At 37.3% G+C, this 25,829-nt stretch overlaps 1 protein-coding gene across 6 annotated transcripts in view; it reads left to right on the forward strand.

Annotated features, from left to right (window-relative positions):
• LOC134212145 (protein numb) overlaps nucleotides 1-25,829 on the forward strand; it is a 248,052-nt gene that overhangs the window by 34,887 nt on the left and 187,336 nt on the right. Inside the window, exons 1-2 of one of the 6 annotated variants that reach the window (XM_062689737.1) lie at nucleotides 15,160-15,461; nucleotides 15,692-15,975. The exons of 1 other annotated variant lie outside the window; for it this stretch is intronic. The gene's annotated coding sequence lies outside the window, so the exon portion shown is untranslated. Of the gene's footprint in view, nucleotides 1-15,159; nucleotides 15,976-25,829 lie in introns of those variants that run through there. 4 more of the 6 variants (XM_062689738.1, XM_062689739.1, XM_062689740.1 and 1 more) reach the window with 4 other exon arrangements.

Raw genomic sequence — 25,829 nt, forward strand, 5'->3', positions numbered from 1 at the left:
TGCTGTCGACTCATGGTGTTTGTGTTGTTATAACATAGGTCTACGTCTATGATGCACGCTTGTTCATATGTTGCACCGAACGGCCCCAACTGACTGTGAGAATTGTCGTTACAAAACTTGCTTTTCTTTCGAGTTGTTTACATGGGCCACGGCCGCGTGAGAGTGCATATCTTATGCTGAGCAGGGTGGTGTGCGGAGGATGGATTGGAAAACATGCAATCCGAAAGCATACAAACATTGAACTAACACATCCGAGGAGGGTGGTAGTTTTGAAGTTGTTTGACTGTTTCATTGATCGTTGGCTATGAGTGTGTGGTTGTTTGAAACTGGTACCAGGTATGGGTGGGAAAATATGGAAATGAATGAACTTTTCTTTTTACCTACATTTGTACGGATGAAGCACCAGCATAGGAGCAAGTAGGAAGCAAGATGAATGAATGAATTGAAAATAAATTCGTTTAGTTGTGATCCAATATGATGGGTTCAATGAATACGAAATAGGAATTAAAGTTCCCCAAACACACGCGACGCGACTGTCTCCGTAGCTTGGCGACTGCGACTCTGTCGCCGTTGATATGGGAGCATAAATGGAACTTTGCATGCAGCGACCCAGCGATAGAGTCGCGGCGACAGTCGCGTCGCGTTTGTTTACGGGACCTTTTAATAAGACGGTATTTGATGAAAAACCCTTGCAGTACCAGTTACTAAAAAGTTTTATATTTTTTGATAACATAAATTCTTTTGTTTTCGTTGCAAGGGTTTTACTTTGGCAGCAAAATTAACTTTATAAAGTTTCAGATGTTTTTTTGGTAGATTATTAAATAGTCTTAGAGTAAACTATGGTTGCGTATTTGATATATTTTGTAAATTTATTCGACTTTTACAGCAGCAATAAGAAAGTATTTTGTCTTTCGTTAGTTAAAAAACTATGGTTTATTCTGTTAAAAAATGAATTATAAAATACTAGAACCTGTTTCATAGCCGACAAGCATCGTCGAACTTTTTGCGTGTTATATAGAATGGACTTTGGATTGCTAGAGATGTTAAGGGCATCTTTAGTAATGTTACAGTTATAGTTATATTTATTTCCCAAGTTTTACATTTTGTCAAAGATATGAAACAAGAAATCCATCTTCAGTAGCAGTTATAAGCTGCACATGTTTTATACTGGAAAACGAAAAAATAATCGTCCTAGGCATTGGCGTAACTAACGAGAAATTCTAGGGGGGCTAATTTTTGAGGAAGGTAATTCTGCATATTCAAATTTGAGACCTTCGCGAAAAGTACCGTTTTTCAGATTTTGGTATCAATCGATCGACGACCTCTTTGAGATTTTCCCCAACTATTAAAAACAATGGATTAGAATGCGCTGGCCGTCGCCGAAAGTGGCAGTACTCAAGAGAAATATCCACGCAATGCTCAGACTATCGTTTCGCTATCAGTGATTAGAAAAGCGTTTTGTGGAAAGAAAATCTGTTCTTCTTAGGCGTCGATTGCGGTCTCGAGATATCAGTGGCGGTGCTGAACTTTTATTCTTAGCGTCTTAGTGGAAAATCATCGAGCGGCCGTCGGACAGCAGCAGCAGTGAATTTTTAACGCAAAGTTCGGATTAACGTTTGATTGCTATGAGTGATTCGAAAGACGCATTGTGGATTGAAAATCGACTCTATTCAGGACCAGAATTTTATGAAAAGAAAGAGTTGATAGCAAACAATGGCGTCGGTTGCATTCCCGCGGTAGCAGTCAAGTGATGTTTCTTTCAAAATTCAGATTTTATTTCTGTTTGTATATGGAAAGGAACATTATTGAAAACAAATCGGTTTTTCTCAGATACACTAGAGGAGATTGAGCCGAGACGAACATACTTCAAAGTGCAAATCATAATCACTTGGCGACGCTACAGAAGTTTTTTTTTCTATGGATGGCAAATCATCTGACGTTGATGTAAGAGTAAACAAAAGACATTTTCTTTCAAAATTCTGATTTTGCCTGTGATTGGAAAGGCGCATTGTCGATTCGTCTCAGAACCATCATTTCACAGGAGGTTGAGTGTGAGTGACGAATTTTCTGTCGTCAGATTCCAGAAAAACTTCAAGTGATAAGAAAGACATATGAGCTTACCCAACAAGCATTGGAGGCTGATAAAGAGCTTTTTTTCGCCACAATTTGGCTTATTCAGCTAAAAAACTAGCTTATTCAACTTAAATTGTTTGTTGGTTAGTAACCCTAGTAGTCAAATAAGACCAAATTTGGTTGCATTCGAGTAACTGTAACTACTCTACAACATGTGTGTTGCTCGGGAAGAAGCCTGTGGACTATTATCCATCCGAAAGAATTCCAATTCCTTTCTCATTTAATTTTTTGTTATGTCTTCTTGAAAACTCAAGATTTTGCCTTTCTGGGATCTCTTAATTGATTTTCTGGAAATAGCAGAAAAATCCCCCAAATTACCATTCGAAGCTACAGAAAGAAATGCTTTCAAAATATCTGGATCGATACAGACATGTGATACGTAGTATTTGGCTCTCACTTTTTTGGAAGGATTCTTTTGATGATACTTTCAGAAAGGCCATGCATTTTTAAGAACTATGAACACGCTAGGTTTAATTAAATAAAAAAAAAATACTCGCAAAACTCTGTAAAAACTTTAAAATATTTAAAGATTAAATACTTGCTAAGAAAACCAATTTTAAATCAGGATTTTTTTGAAATATGCCAATAAGCTGAGCATCCTGTGTTCCTTAAACAATTTGTCCAACATTTTATCAATATTAAGCCCATACAGACATGCCACTTGAACTTTGTTTAACTAATCAAAATTTTAGAGATTGTATTTGTTTTCTTAGTCTGTTGCTTCTATCATTTGTTCAATCACCATTCCTACTCCAGTTTCCTAAAGTAATGATATCTGGCGCTGGAGAATCAAGGGAGCGTACTATTTTTCGTGTTTAACATTCCTATCGTAAGATATAACAATTCTCGCTTAACTTTTCAAAAGGACCTAAGTAACATTTTTCTCATGATTTAATTTGAATACTGCAATCAATAGCTTTCATAATGTTCTGTTGATTGTGCTATTCAAATTAATTCATGAAAAAATGTTACTTAGGTCCTTTTGAAAAGTTAAGCGAGAATTGTTCGAAGTTCGATAATTTGTTAAAATAGATTCAATGTTTCGTAGAGAGAGAGATGTGAATGACGAGAACTCATTCCTGGCAGTTACGCCTGTATATGATCAGATATATGATATATAATAAGTACAATATTCATGCAAAGTGGCAAAAATTCTAGGGGGGGCTAATTTAGTTCTAGGTGGGGCTATAGTCCCCCCTAGCCCCCCTGTAGTTACGCCAATGGTCCTAGGCCAATTCAAATGTCAAACTGTTATGATGTCGATGAAATAGTATTTTTTGTAGCTGATGACGTCATCTTCTATTGTATTGGACGAAATAAAGCTCGAGCAGAGTCGTAGCGTGGACTCCAAGCGTCCTTGGCGAAACCGTTTTTTGCGCCCCTCACTTTCATGCATGTTCGAAACAAAAAGCATGGTAAGAGCTGGCATATTTTTAAAATCAGTTGGCCGAAATTCCTTCTCATCACCTGATCCCGGGGAATGAGAAAGCGGACTCTTCGGATAAGATGAAAATATCAGGAAACCTTGATCAGCAGGCAGCAGAAATGAAAAAAATGGGGAGTTGGGTTGATGGCTGTATTCAATATGCCTGCAGGTATCGAAGTGTCCAAAAAATTGAATATGGGACGAAAATCCATTCGAATCATGTGTTGTCTAATCACTACATTCTAAATGCATATCTTTTCAGAGTGGGGCTCTCGGAAGCGAATCTCTGTGTTTGCGGCGAGGAATATCGGGATATTGATCACGTCGTGTGGACGTGCGAGGACCATCGTGGCTCCAGATTTGCGGTGAAGGAACATCTTAAGGTCTCTTACGGTGTCATTCAGAATGGCTACCCTGCGGCTCACCAACACAATCTTACAATTACCCAAGTGAAAAAATTTCCTCCTTCCACCGCGCATGCCAACGACGTCGTCGGCAGCGTCGTATGCAAGCAGTCATTGATCATTACCTATCGCAGCAGGCAGTGATGTCAACACGAAATTCTGTAAAATCATAGTAAAAACATGTAAAATATAAAAAAAAAAAAAATGAATCTCCCTCCAACATGTTATCTATTAATGTCATAAATATATCATCATTATTCTACTTTTGAATGTCTTGAAAAATAAAAAGAAAACGCAGTAAATTTCAATTATGCTACTGGTGTGTTTGAACAGCTGGCAGCAATGTCACGAGATGTGAACATAAACAGCTAGCATCATGAAAACATAAAACTTAAATATCAACGTAAATCAAAGCTAATTTGTTGATTTTCGGACACATTTCGTTAGTTTATGTCATCAGAACGTCGGCTCCAGGGGCACGTTCACCTCAATTAGGGAGATTTGTGCCAAAAGTAGTTTATGTCTTAGTTAAACCGTATTGAGTAATCCTGCGTACAACTCAGACTGAAATCGTTCACATCAATGCAATGTTTACGGTAATCGGATGTTAACACAAAAGTTATTATTTTTGTAAGCCTTGTAGATTGGTAGGTGTTGGTAGTCAACCCAAGAAACAATTGTTGTTTGAAGAAATGTCTCTTACAGCTGCGTTATTCAGCTGTATGTTTAATTATGATTGATTTATTGCATTTGATACTACTATACCAACCTTGTTCGCCCAAAAATGGAGAATCTATTCAACAACAGCAGTTCTATAAGCATGTTGAAATAAATGTTTAAGCTATCACCTTGCCTCGATTGTTCAACTGCAAAAACAATAAAACAGCTACAACAACATTAATTCAACGCTTGTTACTACAAAGCTTATTACCCGAACTAATAAAGCTTTTGTTCAATGTTTTACTAATAAGGCTGTTTGATATACTGTTGTTTGTGTAACATAGAAAATTGGAGGAAACTATTATTCAACATTAGTTTGAGAAAAAGTCCTATATACAAGTTGAATAACGTTGGTTTTGGTTGCATCTAAATTGTTGTAAGGAATATCTCAAATAAAGCTTATTAGAAGTTTCCACAACAAGCATTTTTTTTATAAAAATGTTAAAAGAGCACTAATTCTTACGGATAATTTGTATCTTTTAACTAATTAATGTATAGAACAGTGACTTTGGTTTGACAGTGACAGTTATCACAATCTCGAACAATGTGAGGCTTGAACCCAGGACCCTTCGATTGACATCCGCTTGCTCTTCCGCTGCTCCATGCAAGGTCATATAAATCGACCATGTTAAATGTAGTTATAAATTATTTAACACCAAATTGAACAATTCATTGCACAAACATTGCATAAACAACATTTGAACATGTTTATTAAATAGAATGTATATGACAACAATATTGTTGAAAACGTTTGCACAGCAACGTTTATACAAATTCAGATGAGCATCGAATGTAGTTGCCGCGATTGCAGTTTAAGAATCGTTGAATAATGAATTCTGAAACAATCCGCCTTCAATAGTCAATCCGTGCGCACATCCGTTGCCCATCACTGTGAAAACAGCAACAACAAACAGTTCCGGTCTGAAATTATGTTTTTTAGTATAATTTTATGATATTAAGCAAAAACAAGCTTTATACCATTCGTAGGATCTGGTACAGCTTTGAGTTTTGCGAATGTCGCTGCATTTTCCACTGTTTTGTGTTGTACTTGTAGCATCCTACACAACAACCGGTGTTTTTCACTAACCACTGATATGATATGTACCACTCTTTTCGAACTTTTAGAAAGATTTATCCATTTTCACAAAAAAATCAAAGCACAGTGACATCAGCACAACCAGATACGACATAATTGATTTTGTCAACAATGATGAATCAACAGCAATTATGTTGTGTTGAACAACATTTGAAAGAACATCATACATAAATAACAGTTATCATACAGTAAACTTATTTCACAATTAATCAACATGTTTGGTTCAAAGGCTTTCAATCTAATATAAGACACATTACTTCATTGAATTGTACAACTTCGGCAGCGCTGTTGAATAACAAATTCTAACTAGAGGCCTGAATAAGAGAAACGCGGATAGAAAGTATGACTCTGCCAACACTGCATTCATTCTTCTTCATCAAAGAACAACACATGAAAAGGAAGAAATGGTTTATGTAGATAAAATCTGAAAATCCGCTGTTCAATGTGTCCACATCACTAAACAATAGCATTCAATAAACAATGCAATTTCATTTCATAATCTATAAATAACTTGCATATATTATTGCAAACTTATGTAAAATTTGTTTATCGAAAAATGGCATAAAATCGAATTTAGCCGTTTTCAGTATTTGAGCCAACATTTTGGCTGCTTGACAGGTCTCCTGCTCGATTGGCTGCTGTTTTTTGACGGTTCGATTGGCGGCACATACCTATCCGCGTTTCTCTTATTCAGGCCTCTAATTCTAACAAATGTTATTAGGCATCACATAAACATGTTATTCAATATCAACTTGATTACACAAAATATGATTTACTTTGGTGGAATAAAGTATATTTACAGTGAATAATACAACTGTACTTCACCCTGCCAGGGAAATTTTAGGGCAACATTTGTTAAACGTTTATTCGATGCTTTATTCAAATAACAACAAAACAGGGAACTAATGCGGTGATTTCAATCGGTATAACATTTATTAAACAACTTCTTAAACATGCTTTATTCTTCAACTACAATCGCTTCTATACAGCAATTGTTCAACAAGCTTGTTGATTTATGGCTCTAAATTGTTTCTTGGGAAGTTTCTCAAGACTACTAATCTAATCTTGATGATCTGAAAGTCTCCTTAATAAAGACACAAAAAAAAAATATCTTGTTGATTTTTATGGTACAACTACAAAGAGATTGGAGTGCCATTGCAAGTCACCTTAAGGTCCGAGGAAAACAACCAAAGCCTCCCAACAAACGTTGAGACCGGGTGAAGCGCTTATTAAGCTTAATAAAGTCTTCTTTAGCCGAAAAAATATCTTATTTGTTGGGCTATTAGTGAAGTGTTGGCGTGTCTTGATCTTGATTATATGTCCCTTGTTTTCCGATTTTTGAGAGTTGCTGATGTAAGAATGTAATTAGTCCGCGCATTCTCTTGTCTGCCATACTCCATCACGAATATCTTCCTCTTGCTTTCCATTTTAATGTCTGCTCTTTTCTTTTTATATGTCTCTATATGACAATACTGAGATTGTCTCTAGAGAAAATGTTTGTTCTTCCCATTACAGAAGTGAAACATCATCAATAATGGCAAGTATGTGAATATCAGCATCGTTATTACTTGAGCATAAGCACGCTAAATTCCCTTCCTTACTGTATTGTGTTTCATTACCCATACGCGAGTCTTTCGGTTCCCCAAAATAAGAAGAATAAGAATAATAAAAAAAATGTAGTTAAAATATGATTTACGTTACGCTTAACGGCAAATGAGCCTTCTAAATAAACGAAAGTTGTTTTTTTAAATATTTTTTTTTGCTTAATGGATTTAATAAATGTTTGCTTTATAAACTCCTTAAGCCTCTGAAGCCATATGAGCACACACACACATACACACGGACAGACAGACATTTGTTCAGCTCGACGAGCTGAGTCGATTGGTATTTAACATCATGGGTCTCCGAGACTTCTATAAAAAGTTCAATTTTGGAGTGAAATGATAGCCTTTCGGTACAACTTTGTTGTACGAGAAAGGCAAACACATTTCCAAAAAAATTTCACCGAAGGGCCACCCTAATGACAACCTACACCAAAAATAGATCTTTTCTTGTAGATCATTTCTTCTGAAGACTTCAAAACTTTAACACTGATGGTTTCCGAGTTACTGATTTATGTCGTGAAATTTGACGAATCCGACCATTGTGCAAGGGCTGAAAACCTCTTTAATAAGGCGATAATAATAATAGTTTTGCCTTCCATGTAAGGGTCTTCTGCCGGACTAATGAATCATTTTGAAGAATCGAAAATGAAAATTAATTGAAAGAAGCGATCGTACCTATCTGTTCTTGTTTTAAACCGAAAAAATGTCTGAATTGCAAAAGAAAAACGAAAGAAATTATCCCTTGACCTTTGCCATGTAAATGCACCAATCGGAAGAAGGGATCATACGTGCGTTTTCATCAAACCGAGTAAATACCTAACTTATAGAAAGGTAAAGTGACCAGATAAATTTGGTGTGAGCGCGGGACACAAACAAAGTTCATAGTATAATATGTTCTAAAAATGCACTCATTTTTATCAGAACTTATTTATTACTAAGGTTCAGTTTGTTAACTGTTCGATAAACGGTTACACATTTTAGAAGTCAAAGCTTTCTTCAAACGTACAGCGCATAGTAGCTGTTATTGAGTTCCACATCGCTTTGAAGTTTGGCGATCCTCTGACTGATAATTGCAAAACTGTTGCAACTACCGAATTGCAGTTAGAAAGTATTGCAGTTAAATAACTTTCAGCTGTTGAACGTCTAGTGTATAGACATTTGTTAGAATATTATTTTTAATAAAGATATAAGCAATGGTATCGTATCTCGAAAACTATTTTCTGAATAACCTCAAAAATTCTTTCAAAATTACCTAACAAAAGTATAGTGATTAAGAATTAGTTAGATCATATTTTTTAAAGTCTATTCTGGTTGAAGCTTCCACTTTCAGGAATAGAAAATTTTCCCGAAATGTGATACAATACATTTTCATTTTTTGGAGCACTTTTTGCATCAAGTTATTCAACGTAAATGTCGGATCTATTACTACCGACATCCAATATTAACAATCTAATGATCGTCTTCCAACTGGGGTAAGTTTTCCGCAAGATTTTGGTCCGCATAAAATTTATATGGAGTGGGATTTTGGACATTCTGTAATCCATCTGGATATCCAAGCAATCATCTAGCAGAAAATACATGGAAGCAAAATCTACTTACAAGATTCCCAGGGTATAAGGCCAGTGTAGGTAGAGTCATGTTCAAATCTCAATCATCGGAGCCTCATGCGCGATCTAACTCGCTTTCGATCTGTCTTTCACGAAGAATCGCATCGTTTCGCCCATTTGCCGAAAAATGATTTTGCTCCAAAAAGCGTCAAAACCCAATAGAAGAGTATTTAATGTTGGTATGGTTTTACTATCCATTGTTTTAGGGAAAGAAAGTTAATTTGATGAATACATCGTAGAAGAACACGTTGAAATCATGCAATGATGCAAATTGCAAGTCGAATCATGAACGATTTTCTGGGCCATGAGTCTGGTGGGGTTTGAGTCGCGCTTGATTTGAATCCTGAATGAGATTTGAGAATTTGACACTGCTAGGGTAAAGTGACCTACAGTGGACCCCCAACCAATAGTGGACACTCCAGCCATTTTTGCATTATTACTGCACAATGTCAACATTTTGCTATGAAATTCTATCGGGAAAACCTACCTTACCAACCTACCTACCATTCTGATTTTTAAGAATTTAACGGTAAATCGCACATTGTCAATTATATTACTCAAATTTCCAGGAAAAAAGAGGAATGATAATATAATAAATTAGCAATCATTTGTCATAAATTTAAGAATTTTGTAGAACAACGACGTTTAGGGGAAACAGTATTTTTATGCACTTAAAAGCTTGAAAATCACTTTTACATGGACAAAACGTGAACGGAGCGAATCGCAATGTTCACAAGACTTGTAGAGCACACCAAAAGCTTCCGTATAGAGGTTGTTGCGATAGCTTTCGACGTTTATATCTCTTGTTAGATTTTTTCCAAAATTGAAAATAGCCCAAAAACACTAAATCGACTTGAGCCACCTCGAAATTTTATCCGAATTAGCTGAAAATTTGACAGGAGACTTATTTTAGCATAAGAATTGTGATTCTGGGCTGACCGGTTGAATGTTTGATACTTTTTGAAAACATGAAGAGGTCTAATGTAGAGTGTTGTGGATTTGTGCTACCTCGCGCAGCACAAAAAATAAAATAAATTCGGATAGCGGGAAATCTTTGATGGCTGAGTACGTACAAAATGATTTTACTTATGAGATTGACTCCAAAATATCTCTACAATCGATTGAGAACAAAAAAGCGGCTTTGTCCCCGGGACACAGGATAATATGTGCCGTTTGTTTGAACCTATGAAATGCCTGAATTTAAAGAAGGTATCATATGCCCTCTTGCCTTCTGCCTTGCAAACGTATCCTTTCAAAGAAGGGATCATGTCTCCTCTTGCCTAAACCGAGATTCTCGAATAGAAAGAAGAAATCATAATCTCTTTTGCCTTCGGCTGGGCGAATGAATCATGTTTAAAAATGGATCACATGTCTTCTTATTTTAAATCAAGAAAATGCCTTAACTGAAAGAAGGAATCATATGCACTATTGCCTTAAACCGAGCAAATGTCCAAATGGAAAGAAGGAATCATATCCTCTCTTGCCTTCTGCATAGCAAATGCATCCTTAAAAAAAACAGATTTATTCACCTAGCGGCGATGATGCCTTTCTCGTGCATCATAAAATGTATTGAAAAAATCCCATTAGTAAGGTCAAATAATCACATTTTTTTGTACAATTGTTCATGTTTTTGCATTAATTAATATGCATTGCCACTACCTTTGATTTTTTTTTTTCGTTTTGGAATATTTTTTTTCTTTGGGAAAAAAATGATTTTTCAATAATCGATGATCGGGCCAATTTTCAATCCAGTCTTCCGCGAGCGGCAATGCAATGGTCGCAAGGGGCCCTCCTTAGCCGTGCGGTAGGATGCGCGGCTACAAAGCAAGACCATGCTGAGGGTGGCTGGGTTCGATTCCCGGTGCCGGTCTAGACAATTTTCGGATTGGAAATTGTCTCGACTTCCCTGGGCATAAAAGTATCATCATGTTAGCCTCATGATATACGAATGCAGAAATGGTAACTTGGCTAAGAAACCTCGCAGTTAATAACTGTGAAAATGCTTAATGAACACTAAGCTGCGAGGCGGCAATGTCCCTCTGGGGGATGTAAGGCCAATGAAGAAGCAGAAGAGAAGAATGGCCGCCAGCTTGCCTGCGGGTTAGTCTCTGATTTGACGTTTGTGGAGGTCAACTGCACCTACCGTTCCGAGCATTTTGATCAATGTGGTATATAAGAAGGCGTGAATTTACTTAATCAGCACCTTCTTATATGCAGGCAAGCTGGCGGCCATTGCCGCTCGCGGAAAACTGGATAGCAACCAATGGAACCACCTCGGTTTGGCGAGCTGAGTCGAACGGTATATAACACTACGGGTCTCCGGGCCTTCTATCAAAAGTTCATTTTTGGAGTAATCCTATAGCCTTTCGGTACAACTTTGTTGTACGAGAAAGGCAAAAAAGGATCATATATCCTAATATATCTTCCAATGCCTTAAACTGAACAAATGCCTGAATTGAGAGAAGAAATCATATCTTCTCTTGCCATATGTCGGTAAAATTCATCTTTTGAAGAAGGAAGCGTATACTTTATTGACTTATATAGGATAAAGTGTGGACAAAAAATGATTATAATTAACGTAATTGAATTTCATTGCCTTATCGAGCAGCGGTTTTTAAAAACTTTTCAACTCAGCTTTCTTAAAAACGTCATCTCTTGTATGATGTAAAGCGCCAATAGGGTGGGTGTACCAATTGTCGCCATACATAAGCACAACTCCTTTTTTTTTAAATAAGTAAAAGGCACGCGGCTCGACTTTATATATCAAGCGAAAGGTTTTACTTCCTGCTCCTTAGAACAGCTGTGAAAATCACAATAAAATTTGTAATAATCCTCAAAATTGATTAAACCATAATAGGAACGCGTGTACCAGTTGTGGCACTATTCTTAATTTTGTATCCTTATTTGGAAAATCCCATTGTTTTCTTATGGGATTGGTCAAATAGGGACCACTAGTGCGACAACTGGTGCAAAGGACGTCAAGTTTTACAATTATGCGTTGCTTGTTTTGGAGGAGATCAAAGGTGTTATCGTATCATATGAATATGCTTTATCGATCTGAAATTTGTTGTGATATGATTGGCTATTTCGCATAAAAAGCACTAGTGTGACAACTGGGGCTATAGCCACGACTGGTACATCTAGCCTAGTTATGAAGAATTGAAGATACATATTTAGTCCCGAAATTGATGATTATAAAACTGAATCATTTGTTTGAGAAACTGCATTTTACACAATTTCGAGAAATCAACAAAAACACATGTGCAGTTCTCAAACAAACGGTTTAACTATTATGCTAAATGATCATTATGCCAAACGGTATTATGCAAAACGGCGTAATACCAAACAACTTTATGCCAAAAGACCTACCACCAGATACTTCTTATCGTAGCTTTATTCTGACAAAGTTTGTAGCAGGGATGCCAGATAAAATTTTCATAAGTCTGAATCAATCTCAAAAACTCAGATTAATCCACCTAGCAGTGATGATCAGTGATGGGAAATGTCAAAAAAATGTCATGAGGTTGCTATTACTAATTTGCTACTAACTTTTTTCAAAAGTCTTTTACAAGTCGGATTTTTTTATTAACATGTAATGCTTAAAGGATCCTACAACTTTGCCAAACAGGCCATTGTTCTAAATATACAGTGTGAGGCATGATAACGAATTTAAAAAAATGTCACGGAATGTCATGACATTAATGTCATTTGACACTAATTCGGCTCTCACGCCGCCAATTTCAGTTTTAGAGCAATGACCTGTTAGAAAAAGTTTTAGTATCCTTTGAGTGCTTTATGTTTATATAAAACATACGATTGTAAATTACTTGTGAAAAAAGTTATTAACAAATTAGTCCCATGACATCGATATGACATTTCCCGTCACTGGTGATGATACCTTTCTCGCGCATAAGGAAATATATTAAAAAAACAACATCAGAAAGATCAAAAAAACTTTTTAGGGAAATAGATCACATTTGCTCGATCACTGATTATGGATCGATTGTACGTTTTAATTATATTTGTTGAACGGCTACTCAGTCTTGCAATTTTTACAACGAGTTATAAAAAAAACCCTTGAAAAGACACAATCCCCGTATCGAAACGTCGGGTAAATTAAAAACTCGTTGTAATAATTGCGAAACTGAGTAGTCGTACAAAAAATATAATTTGTTCGATCATATTGCTTGTTTAGGCATTGATTAAAATGGATTGCTAGCATTCGTAAAAAAAAATATTGAAATTTTTCTTACACAATCTGTAATCTGCATGATGTCTGTATGCAAGACCAAATGTGTGTATAAATACAGACATGTCTATATGTCTGGCATCCCTGGCTTGTAGTCGCAATAGGCTCTCAAAATAGTGTTGGCTGCATTTTCAATATTTTGAAGGTACTGTGAATTTTGTTCAAATTTTAAAGCATATGTTTTTAAATGGTTCATTATTTTTGGTTTCTATTCTATCAACAAAGGACACATTTAGGCTTCTGATTGATTGTTTGTTCACAATTCAACTTTCAGTAAGATTATTTTAATTGTTTTTGCAATAAAATTGCCATAGCATTAATCCATAAATGAATATGTACTGACTTGCGATTCACGGCAGTATATGACAGTCAAAAGCTATCACCATTTTGCAGCGCTAAGTCATTAATTGATTTATATTTGTGCTGTTTTGACCTCTATAAAGAACTTTTCTCGATACATAATGAGCGAGAAAGCCGTCTTCACCGCTAGGTGGGATAAATCTGGGTTTTTCGTTTGATTTTATTCTAGTGTTGATTCCGGGACGGCATTGGAAACAAAAGGATAATTTCTAAGGGAGGGTATTGAGGGAGTTATTGAGAGGTAATTTTTTTAAAGTAGTGTGAAAAAATTGTTCAGAGTTCTTAGGTGTGTTAAATTGAATTAGAGAATATCGGATCTGTAAATCAGGGGAATGGCTTTCCAACAAACAGATCCCAAGCAAAGCAAAATGTTCTAGCGAAAGTAACCTATGAAATACCACGCGCCTCCACATACATTCTCGCTCTTTCCATTTCTATACTAAAACGAGAGTAACGAGCGTTGGGCCATTGTTCGCTTATAATTGCCAATAGACGTTTTGCCTCTTAAGCTTTTAGTTAACGCTAAAACTATTTTCTATTAGTACAATTGATTATATCAAAATATTGCAAATTGATTGTAAATTTATGTAAATGTATAGTACTATTGACCTTTTTATATGCAAAAAAATCCCTTTTGGAAGATAAGTTTGTTTCTTATTATCTTAGATTTAATAGGGTAACCGTACCCTTAGTAGAGGTAGCACCAATAGTGGAGGTAGTGGGGTTTTAATGAGGTTTATCATAATTATACACTTCACGATGGTTTCAGTTGATGCGACGTGCTTTAAATATCATGTTAAATGCCACTTATCTTAAGATTTCGCTTGAAAAACTATTGAAAACAATGATTTTCCTTAACCAAATTGACTCCCTTGCACCTATAGTGGTGCAACTGTACCAATAGTGGCGAGTCTCATAAGAAGCCAATGGATAGCTCCACTATAGGAACCAAAATTAATTTTTACCACCACTAAAGGAACAGTGTACCCATAGTGGTACAAGCAATATTTGGTATTTGTTGATGTTAAATGACATCTATCTCATTTTTGTTAGCAAATTTATTAGTTTATCTATTGACTATGATATTAAAGCAGTCAATTTCCCATAATTATCAATTTTTAAAAAATATTTTCTTTTGTGGATCTACTAATACCTCCACTATTGGTACCGTTACCCTACAGTATTGCATTTACCATAATTAAAAGCTTGTTAAAAATGCAGTTTAAATAGTGCTTTTACGATTAAAATTATTAAAGAAAAAAAGCACATCATAACGCTGGTGTTCAAAGGGTCATCCTACTTTTTCTTCATCTTTCGCCTCAATCGGCACAAATCTAACAAACCTAAAAAAACTATAGTTTAACAGCACTTGTACACAAACGAGATATACTTTGCCCAACCATGTTTTGTTCCTGATTGGTATTGGTGCAATCAAACAGCAAACAGCAGCAGTTGGATACGCTGTACGTACGGCGGAGATGAACACCGCCGCACGGTTCATGGTGGCCGCTGCACCACGCTGCCGCCGTGGATGAGGGCTAGTCGACTTGTTGGTGTTCGGGCCATCGTCAGTCAGTTGTACGAAGTTCGACCGTTACACGCGGCGTTCCGCAGCTCTCGGCGTGCGTGTCTGTTTATCCAGCAGACCGAAGGTTTCACCTGGTTTTTCGCGATCGCGTGTGTCCACCTTGTTGGTTCTAAGGGAGGTTTCAGTTGGTGTGTTCTTGGATTTAGCAGCTTGATTCGCGTGGGACGGCTTAGCTGTTGTCGATAGGTGCCAGCATACTGCTAGAGGTTGTTATTCGCTCGTTGGGGACAGATTTGGTGGAGTTTCTCCAAGGACTGTTTGTGTTGGGTAGAGTGTAAGTGTGTTTCGAAGATTTGCGAGTTGAGCTCTTGGCATTGGAATTCTTGCTTGTATCGATTGAGTGTTTTATTCACGCAAATCATGCAACACTCCCAGTGGGGTTTGAATGGTGATTTTAACTTGAGTTAAAGTACTGGTGTAGAAGAATTTCTCGTTACCGGAGACGGTTGCTGTTTATCGATTGATGTGAACAACAGAGCGAATTAGAACATAATTCCGTTCTAGGGTCAATGCATAGTGTTTAAAGCTTGGAATGGAACTAACTTCCGGTGACCGGAAGACAACAAACGTTTGAAAATTGAGTTTACAAGCGTCTCAACAGTCATCGTCATAGTTGACCTGTCGTCTGAAAGCATAAATTTGGATATTTGTTGCTTCTCGTTCGAAGAACAGGTTCGTCTTCGCAATCAGTCATTGAGGCTTCACGATATAGGACTGCTGATGCAAGGACGTGCCGAGGTGTGTACGTGGTGGAGGTGCTGAGCAAAGAGAAGCACATCGAGAGTCAGGTAAATAATTACGAATATCGATTGTGCGGTACATACCCACGTCTCGGTTCGGACGAAAAAGACGGCACCGACAAAGTCTGATGTCAGCAAACAGCAAAATAACAACATACGAGCTTGTGCTGCTTGGTATTGAGCAGAGATGGTATTCCATGAACAGCAATTTGATTTTCAACTGGTTTGTTTCGCTGTTTATTCGAATGCATCATTAATCACCTGTTCGGAGGTGCCTGTTATGAATCTTTTTTGCTGGTGAAGTGATTGCTCAATAGTATAGACAATAAGTTAAACCAGTTTAAATTTCAAATGGTGCATTTTTCCTTGTTTCTATTAAACAGTCTTTTTTTGTCTTGTCTTATAGAGACTTTCAGCACGTGGCTGGCTCGATTCTAAATGCGTTTTATTAGCAAGTCTCAAATAAATGTCTCCGATTTGTTTTATGGAAAATGATAAAGAATAGAAAAAAATAATAATATACTCGCAAAAACATAAAAAAAGATAAAAACTAACAAATTTGATGGCTTACGAAAGCATTTCTTTATTTAGAAGGCTTTCATATGAAAGCATTTCTGAAACAGTAGGGAAAATTGTTGTTTTTCTGAATATTTTATAATGATTTCATTTTTCTTATAATTCAGATTTTATTTTTAATTTGGTAGATTTTTTTTTCCTGAAATTTGTACTTGCTTCTTTATATATAGTTGACCTATATATAAATATATTTATATATTTTTTATTCATGCAAAGCTCTCACATGCGTTTGAAATTTTCATTTTTTAAAGTTTTCTATTTAGTCCTACAATTAAATCTCACAAAGCTGGAATCAGATATCTGCTTTCCTGAAATTTCGGCGTAAATTGTTTCCGGTTCATTAGCCCTTTCTGGATCTATTCTAAACTCCACATCGATCAAAACGAGCACCAGAGCTCCTTTCTTTGGTGTAGAACTTGTGTTCATATCGATGAACTGCTCACTGGAGATAGATTTCCGGGAGAAGCATAGAAGCATCCAGCCAATTTTTAATTATCGCGAACACCGCAGCAGCGTGGTTTGGCCAACAAAGGCGAGCAGATTAGTCGATTTGTTCGGGGTAAAGCCGTGCTGATCTCACTTCTCCACATAAATCTTGTTTCTTGGCGGCGGTTTCAGCTAGACTTGTTCTTTGATTGCCTTGCGAACACCACCCCTCTGGCAGCAAACTGTGAGCCCGACGAGTGGCAAAAGTTTTGAAGTTTATTTTTCTCTCGAGGAACCGGTTTTTATAGATCGTGCTTTTCCAGTCTCATGGCTCCTGATGGTGGTGGGCTGTGTGTTGAATTGATGCTGGAGCTCAAAAGTGGCCGAGAGTTTGTGTGCATTAATTGATTCTTTTCATTTCTTGTAGCAGACCGGAGCTAATCATTCGGGCAATGCAACTACGACGGCTCAGATGGGGAGAAGTCTGTACTTGTTCAAATTGTAGACAAGCTTTTTTACTTGTAAATTTTTTCATAGGCGAATGTTAGCTGGCAAAATACATGCATGCTGAATAAAGCTTGATGAAACGAAAGTCAAACATGTACGCAATTAGTGCGGCAGTTTTTTTTTTTAAATTGGGTTTCTTTTTTTAATCATATTAGGTGGTCATTTGATATATCTAGAGAAGCTCCCCAGCGACTATCAATGATTTAATTTATATCCAATGTGGCAATGACAACGACACCACAGAAATGGGTTCTCTGAAGTTATGCCATTATCCAAATTGTATGTTTTCCATTGTGTCGGTCGACTGCTACCCCGTGTAAGGTTCCATTATCAACGATTCGTCCGGATCCAACAAAGGATCGAAACTAGCCCGACTCATGCTTTTCTCCCCATTGACGAAAAAGGTGTGGACATGATTTTGGCATTGATCCGAGATGCGGAAAATGATTCCATTTGTCGATGAAAGTTCGATTTCAACGCATCATCATCAAATGTATTTGTTATTTGTACATGTGTTATCGACCAGTATCCGGTGGGAATTGTTGCCACCGTTTCCAACAAACTTGAGAATCAAGTTAAGTGGGATGATTATTTGCCGATTGGTTCCAACTTTGGTGCTTGAAACAGGTTACAAAACAATCGATTCGAGCAACATCGAGAGAGAAATACGAAACCGGCTTATGTCGTGTATCATTGTTAAATGAAGTAATATGTACATTTTGAGTAATTTGGTGCAACATTTTGAATGCCGTGCCTTAAATGCAAGTTGCATAATTGTTTTTTCAATCCAAAAAATTATAATTTCAAAAAAAAAACTGAGATTTTGTACAAACATTTCATTAGGAATTTTCTTTTGGAGTTTTCAACACGTAATTCTTTAAATGTTTCTCAAAGAATTCGTTGGGAAATTTCTTCAGGTAGAAACAGTCTGCAGTTTATCCAAGAATTTACCCAGGAATTCATCCACCAATTCCTTCGAAAGTTTATACAGGAATTACGCTCCTTTGTTCATTAAGCGCCTCGGCAATTATCAGCTGCTAAGGTTCTAAGTCAAAAGAATTTTTGCTTAAATTACTAGTTTTTCATTTGATTCATTGATTTTGGAGAACTTTAAATACGATACATAATCATAGCAATCCAATAATCCAAATTGGACATGTTATTATCACATGTTCTAAGGCTTCCAAGAACTCTCTGAAGTTTCGGCTTTCATGCCTCTACGCATAAACTAACATCTATAGGTATTTTTGATATGGTACATGATCCCAGCGATCCAAACATCAATATTCATTGCGATTCACAAAATGAAATTGGATATGCCTTCAACATTTGTTGCATTCCAAGCCATTCAAGAATTCCAAGAACAAGAGTACAGGCTTGAAGTCATCTGTCAGCTTCTTTCTGAAATGCAACATGCTCTTAATGATCATTAGAACCAAATTGGATGTGAATGGAATCCACGTTCTATTCCGGGTATTCAAGAATTCCAAGAATTGGAGCTCATACCTTCAGATCAATACGCGTAACGAAAGATCTGTTTGTTCCTTTTAGGAATCAAAAATGCTCTTGGTGATCATTTGAACCAAATTGGATATGAATTAATTGCATGTTCCATTAAAGGCCATTGAAGAATTTCAACAATTGGAGTTCAAGCCTTAAGATCAGACCGCGTAACGGAAGATCTACTTGCCCTTTTTTTTTTTTTTTTTTTTAATATTTTGAGCATGCTCTTAGTGATCATGTGAACCAAATTAAATATGAATTGAATACATGATCCATTCCAGGCTATTCGTGAATTCAGAGAATTAAAGTACAAGCCTTAAAGACAGTACGCGTAACGGAAAATCTATTTGCTATTTTTTAGTAATGCAACAATCTCTTAGTGATCATTTGAACCAAATAGGATCTGAGTGGAATGCATGTTCCATTCAACGCCATTTAAAAATTCCAATAATTGGAGTACAGGGATCGAGGTCAATACGCATAACGAAAGCTCTATTTTCTTCTTTTAGAAATTCAACGTGCTTTCAGTGGTTATTAAAATAAAGTCGGATTTGATTTCTTGTTTAATGCTTATCCGATTTTTTTCCATGGATTACTTAAGCCATGGACCATTCATTTCTTTTTCATTTATTTAGTCTACATTTAAACAGATAACACTGAATCAACAATTTGACGCCACAATACACGGTTCGAGGCTGCATTTCTCCATCCTCGAATACGCCCCACGCTCGCCAAGTCGTTTTGCACCTGGTCTGCCCATCTCGCTCGCTGCGCTCCACGCCGTCTCGTACCTGCCGGATCGAAAGCAAACACCATCTTTGCTGTCCGGCATTCTTGCAACATGTCCTGCCCATCGTACCCTTCCAGCTTTAGCTACCTTCTGGATACTGGGTTCGCCGTAGAGCTGGGCGAGCTCGTGGTTCATTCTTCGCCGCCTCACACCGCCAAAGAATACTCTCGAATACTCCGAGTGCTTGCAAATCCTCCTCGAGCATTGTCCATGTTTCATGTTTGTAGAGGACAACCGGTCTTATCAGCCTCTTGACATGACACATTTGGTGCGGTGGCGAATCTTTTTTGACCGCAGTTTCTTTTGGAGCCCGTTGTGGGCCCGACTTCCACAGATGATGCGCCTTCGTATTTCACGACTAACATTGTTATCAGCCGTTAGCAAGGATCCGAGGTAGATGAATTCCTCGACCATCTCGAAGGTATCCCCGTCTATCGTAACACTGCTTCCCAGGCGGGCCCTATCGCGCTCGGTTCCGCCCACAAGCATGTACTTTGTCTTTGACGCATTCACCACCAGTCCAACTTTTGTTGCTTCACGTTTCAGGCGGCCATGGACCATTCACAAAAGAGATAACAGCCCTTTGGGTACGCGTGACGACATCAAGGCCTAAATTCCAGTGAATTTTTGAATGAACTGAAAAAGAACAATTGTTGACCGCTGATCCAATTCAATTCTATGGATCGCAATCAGTATAAACGTTCAAAAAAGCCTAACAGCTTTGAAGGAGCTCATAGCCTATACTTCAGGTAACTCTTGGTTGAACTGGGATGCAACAATAGTTGGAAGTGTATCCATTATTTTTCTATGGATCGCAAGGTCATAAAACATTTTAAAAAGCTATTAGAGACTTCGGGTTATACGAATAGAACTCAAGTCATGTGCTCGAAGGAATTCTTGGATGACTCTTTCAATCAAAAAGAGCACAAACTATTGTTAAAAGATAAAACTACTTTTTTGCCACGCGTGTAGACCGTAAAACCCATACTTCAGGAAATTATTTGATGACTTGGAACGGTTGTTGAAGGCGGCTCTACGACAACGGATTAAAAAGAGCATGAACCATTTGAAAAAACAGACCTTTAGTTACGTGTGCTTAATGAAAGCATATTTAATTTGGTTTTATAGATCAAATAGAGCTTAAACCATTTTTAAATAGAGATAACAAACCTTTGGTTACGTGTGTGGATTTCAATTTGATTAAAAAGTTAAAATAGGGCATGAACCATTTTCAGAAAGAGATAACAGTTCTTTGGTTAAACGTGTAGACCTTAGCGCTTATGCTTCAATGAGTTTCTGGATGACCTGAAACAGAACAATTATCGAAGGGGTATCCTATTCGGTTGAATAGATTATGTAGACTTCAAGGCCTGTACTCCAAGAAATTCTTGGATGATCTGGAACGAAACATTTATTAAAGGCATATCCAATTTGATTCAACGAATTGAAAAGGGGATGAACCATTTTCAAAAAGAGGCAAGACTCCAGGGAATTATTCGACGATCTAGGACGAGACAGTTATTGAAGGCGTATACAGTTTTATTCTACGGATTGAAAATGGCATGCACCATTTTCAAAAAAGAGATACCTGGTGGTACGTATGGACCTTAAGGCTTAAATTTTAGAGAAATTCTTGGTTGACCTGAAACGGAAAAGTTATGTAAGGTACACTTAATTTGGTCAAATAGATCAAATAGGGCATGATCCATTTTCAGAAAGAGTTATCGGTTACGCGTTTAGACTTTAAGTGCTATACCTCGTGCAATATTTGGATGACCTTGGGCGGAACAGTTATTGAAGGCGAATCCATTTTTTTATTGATTGAAAAGGGCATGGACTATTGTCGAATAGAGATTATAACCCTTTGCTTACGCATGTAGACCTCAAGTCCTATACTCCAGGGAATCCTTGGATGAACTGGAAAGGAACAGCTATTAAAGGCGTATCCAATTTGGTTCACTAGATCGAATAGGACATGAACCATTTAAAAAAGAGATAACAGCACTTTGGTTATGGGTGTCGACCTTAACGCCTATTCTCCTGGGAATTTTCGGATGACAATCAACGAAACAGTTATTGAAGGCGAATCCAATTTGATTTGCTGCATCAAATAGGGCATGAACCATTTTAAAAAAGATATCAACTCTTTGTTTACGCATGTAGACTTCACGGCCTGTACTCCAGGGAATTCTTGGTTGAACTGGAAAGTAGAGCTATTGAAACCGTATCTGATTTGGTTCACTAGATCGAATAGGACATTGACCATTTTAAAAAAAGAGATAACAGCCCTTTGGGTACTCATGCAGACTTTAAGGCCTATACTCCAGAATTCGAAGAACTGTTACGAAACAGTTATTGACATATTCAATTTAGTTGTATGGGTCAAATAGGACATGAATAAGTTTTTGAAAGAAATAACAGCCCTTTGATTATGTTTGTAGATCTTAAGGCCTTGGTTACGTGTATAGACTCCGAGGAACTCTTGGATGAGCTCGAATGGAACACTTGTTGAAGATGCAAAACATCTACTTAGTTCTATGGGATTCTCAGAGTGCCTTCTAATAGGTTTGCTTTTGGATGACAATATTGTTTAAAATTCTTTTTACGTCACGTGCCGTCAGAAGCGGGTCGTAAAAGAAGTGACGTGCCATAAAAAGAAGGTTAAGTGTAATAGCATAGCATACTAACGGTGTACCTCGTAGATTAGACTTTAATTGATATTGACACTCGTGTTTTTTTTTTCTGAAATTTCTATTCCGATTGCTATTACAAATCAAGATGTGTGTGTTTTTGCCTTTCTCGTACACTAAGTGTACGTAAAGGCTATAATATTGCTTCAAAAACAAAATTTTGATAGGAGGCCCAGAGGGCCGATTTTTATATACCGATCGACTCAGCTCGACGAATTGAGGTGATGTCTGTATGTGTGTATGTATGTGTGTGTGTGTGTATGTGTGTATGTGTACAAATTTTGTAGACACACTTTTTGGAACTTAGCATTATCCGATTTACTCGCAACAAGTTGCATTCGACAGGGAATGCGGTCCCATTGTTTGCTATTGAAAATTGGCTCGATCGGACGTTGCATTTCGGAATTATTGAAAAATCATTGTTTTTTCCCAAGGGTCCCCCCTTGGAAAAAAAATCCAGACCGAAAAAATTTTTTTTTCCGAAAATGGTGGCAATACATTTTAACTAATGCAAAAACATGCAAAATGATCGAAAAAATGTGATCTATTCTCCTAAAGAGCTTTTTTGACCTTTCTAATGTGATTCTTTCAATATATTTTATAATGCACGAGAAAGGCATCATCACTGCTAGGTGGATTAATCTGGGTTTTTGATTTCAAATCACAAAAGCATGAGGATTACTACTCCTGGTCACGCCAATCTTCACCGTGACTTGGGAGGTGTAGAAAGTGTTGATGTAGTACTTGCTTAATGAGAGGCCTCCGAATCAGCGATACTAACGGAGTTAGGTTTGCCTACACTGGCAATGTGACCATGATAGATCTTACAGCGTAACAAACCACGCAAAGGTGTCTACCCAGCGTTACGGGGTGGAATATTTACTCCTCGGACCAAACCCAAATATTCCAATAAATTCCGCATGAACGTGGCAAGTGCATAGGCATATTTGGCTTGAACTGGATGTCATCATTTCCTCCCCCTTCCCAACATTGCATTGGCTTGGATTCTGACATGGAAGGCGCCACTGTGCCTTAAAAATGAGATTTATTCCTCCAAGAAATGGACTGGTTTACTAAAGGACCACACCAAATCGCGCAAAACACCATAATATAAGCCACAGCAACGCATAAGGCGATAAGGTCAGCCTCCGTTGACGATAAAGACAAGTGTAGCCTTTCTGGAAATCTAACTGACTGTAGCGCCGAATACTTTTAAAACTGCACCCGAAGCTGAACGACGGTCCACTCCGCTATTTTCCCACAAACTTTTGTACAAAATCAGAGTTACCAGAACCTTTCCGGAACCACCGTTGAGACTAGGTTTGACCCCTAATCGCTTAACACAATAATTGGAGTATTCATTCCATTACCTTGAAGCCTGTTTCAGCTTCACGACAACCGCTTCCGCCAGTTTGCCATTCAGAAAGGCCGTTGCGACGTCCATTCGCTCACGATTTGGTATAATCAATTCCGCTTAAAGCGCATGCATTCGAATTCCTGGGATGAAGTCGAAGCCTCGCTTCTGCCGAAATCTTCTAGCAAAAAGTCTTACTTTATATCTAGATGACTGACCTGACAATAAATAGCAGTACGACCTTCCGACAGATTAGATAGAGTTCATGTTTTGTTCCGCTCTAATGAATCCAGCTCTTCCTTCATAGCTAGCTGCCAAATTCTGCGCTATTTCACATAAAATATGTGAAATACTTGTTTTGCACGTCATTAATATTTGTAAGGTCCATGAAATATAGTCCTTTGACCTCCGTGGAATATAGCCCTTCGATTTCCGAGATTAACATCTGCTTTGTAGTAGTCTACTAATGTTTTTTTAAACAGTGAGAACATGTGCTACAAATTGTGTATTGTTTTCAGTTGCACAGGTGTTCTGTCTCCTCAGGCTCCATTTAATACAGGCCTCTACATCTTCAACTACTACTACTTTTCTTTGGATGATTTTTAAATGGGTACAGCCTCTTTACTCTTCAAGCAAATAAACGGAAACACTTCTTTGCGAACCTTTGTGATATGATATTGGATCTTCATGATCCATCACAGTTTCTCGCGTAGCTTCTTAGACTTTCACATTGTTTTCTGAATCTTCATGAGCCATGTACACTTAAATAGACCGTCGTAGACCTCCAAGGATCTTCGTTGACCTTCTTGTGCCTTCGACAAGCTACATAAAGCTTTGCTCAACTTCGCATACTTTTGCAGACTTTTGCGGCCTTCATTCCATGGAATTCTAGAATATTCGTACAGCATAATGCTGTATTCCGCTTAAAGGTGTGCGCCTGTCAAGAACAAGTTGGCGCTGGCATTTGTTTTGGCGGAGGTGACGCTTTCGGTGTTACGCTGGAAGTCTTTCAAGCCGTCGATGTGAAATAACGTGGCAGTATTTTATTTGCATTTAAACGCCCGATTTTTCAAAAAATTTCTCAAAATATATTTTTTGTAATTCATTGAAATATGGAAATTATTCCAAATTTTGTTGAGGGTTTCTTTGTATTTTTTTTGGGAAATTACTAGACACTTTATAGGAAAATTATTTGGAACCCCCTCGGAAAGTTATCTAGAAATTTCTTGCTAACATTTTTGGAATTTCCTCGGCAAATCGTAATTTCTTCGGCAAATGCTTCGCAATTTCCTCGAGAAATTCATCGGTAGTTCCTCGGCAATTCGGTAACTACGTCGGAAATTACTCATCAAACTATTTGGAATTTCCTCGACCAATTCCTCAAAGTTTCATCGAGAAACTCTTTGAGTTTTCTTCAGGAAACTCTTCGGAATTTCCTCCGCAAATTCTATCGTCAAAATTTTCTCGGCAAATTCTTTTTCAAAAATTTCCTCGGCAAGTTTTCCATCTGAATTTTTTTTCGCTATTCCCTCGGCAAATTTTACAGGGTTTTTTTCAAAAGTTTCCTTAGGAAATTCTTTGCAATCCTTTCAGGACGTTCCATCACCGGACGTTTTTCGGCAAACTTTTCGGAATTTTCTCCCCAATGTCTTCAAAATTCCCTCCGCTAATTTTTCAGAATTTCTAATTCTTTTTATCAAATTCTTCGGAATAACATCGACAAATTCTTTAAAACTTCCTCGGCAAGTGGGTTAGTAATGTTTTTTCGAAAATTCTTCAGGAAACTTTTTCGTCAAAATTTCCTCGGCAAGTTCATCGGAATTTCCTCAGAAAATTCATCGGAATTCTTCCAATTTTATTTTACAGAATGTCCTCAGGTTGTTTTTTGAATGTTCCCTCAAGTTATTCTTCGCAATTCCTTCAGGAAAATCTACGGAAATTTTTCGGCAAACTCTTTAGAATTTCCTCGACAAAATCTTCAAAATTCTCTCCGCTAATTCTTCAAAACTTTTCAAACAAAATTCCATTTTTTTCAAACAAAATTTCCTTGGAAAGC

This window comes from Armigeres subalbatus, chromosome 2, assembly GCF_024139115.2.
Source record: "Armigeres subalbatus isolate Guangzhou_Male chromosome 2, GZ_Asu_2, whole genome shotgun sequence".
NCBI lineage: Eukaryota > Metazoa > Arthropoda > Insecta > Diptera > Culicidae > Armigeres > Armigeres subalbatus.